Genomic DNA, 1,167 nt, shown 5'->3' on the forward strand with positions numbered 1-1,167 from the left:
AGTAACGGCAGCAGCCACTAGATGAATAAAAAAATCAGCTGTTATTACCTATTCCTTGCTACAAGAGCTTTCAAATGGACTGCACATTGTTGGTGCCTCTGGTCGGGTATGACACCATGGCATCGTGGCACAATTATATGCAGGTTTATTTAGGTGCAGAAACACGTAAGTAAAATTATCATACATGTGCTACAATGTGTAAATTACCTAGGATAACCCCAAAAAGTCACTCGGCATCTCTGGCTCTACTCTTCATTAGAGCGACTACCTTCAAGGTGGATCTATTTATGGTTGTTCTTGATGGAGGAGTCGGTAAGCCACTTATAAACTGTGCTAACGTACCACAAAGGAATGTGCTAGCCTAATTCTTGGGCACGACCTACTTCCACATTGAACAAATGTGACACCACCTATGACTGCTGCACCTCTCCTGCCATACGGTTTATAAGCTGCTTCTCCGCTCACATGCCGTATTCTACTCAAGATTGATGGACTGAACACATCGACTCAAGGTTGAGGGACTGATTACCTCATTCTCCTCCTGTTCTTCAAGATTCTCCTTTGTATGGACTGATGAAGCCACTGTGTGGCGAAACGTTTCCTCAATAAAGATATCCAAGAGTTGCACATGTGTCTAATTTATCAACATGTCGGTTCTCTGAACCATTCATCTACAAAGGCAAAAGTAGACAGGCACTCTCGAGAGGGAGCCAGCGAGTGCGACTTCATTATGGTATGTAGTAATTAATCTACAAGCAATCTGAGAAACGCCAAACTTGAAGAGGCAGGCAGAGTGCAGCAAGCACGCCTACCTTATACACGTAGTGACGTATGGAGAGAGATGGAGGAGGAGGAGGGGGGGGGGATGTTGGAGACGGTAAGGGGCGTTGCCATGGGCCGGGGAACTGGGTGTAACATTCCTACCACACCCACAATCCCCACACCTGGGTGTACACCCACAACCCCCACACCTGGGTGTACACCCACAACCCCGACACCTGGGTGTACACCCACAACCCCCACACCTGGGTGTACACCCACAACCACCACACCTGGGTGTACACCCACAACCCCCACACCTGGGTGTACACCCACAACCCCCACACCTGGGTGTACACCCACAGCCCCCACACCTGGGTGTACACCCACAGCCCCCACACCTGGGTG

The sequence above is a fragment of the Cherax quadricarinatus genome, chromosome 5, assembly GCF_038502225.1.
Source record: "Cherax quadricarinatus isolate ZL_2023a chromosome 5, ASM3850222v1, whole genome shotgun sequence".
NCBI classification, from domain to species: Eukaryota; Metazoa; Arthropoda; class Malacostraca; order Decapoda; family Parastacidae; genus Cherax; species Cherax quadricarinatus.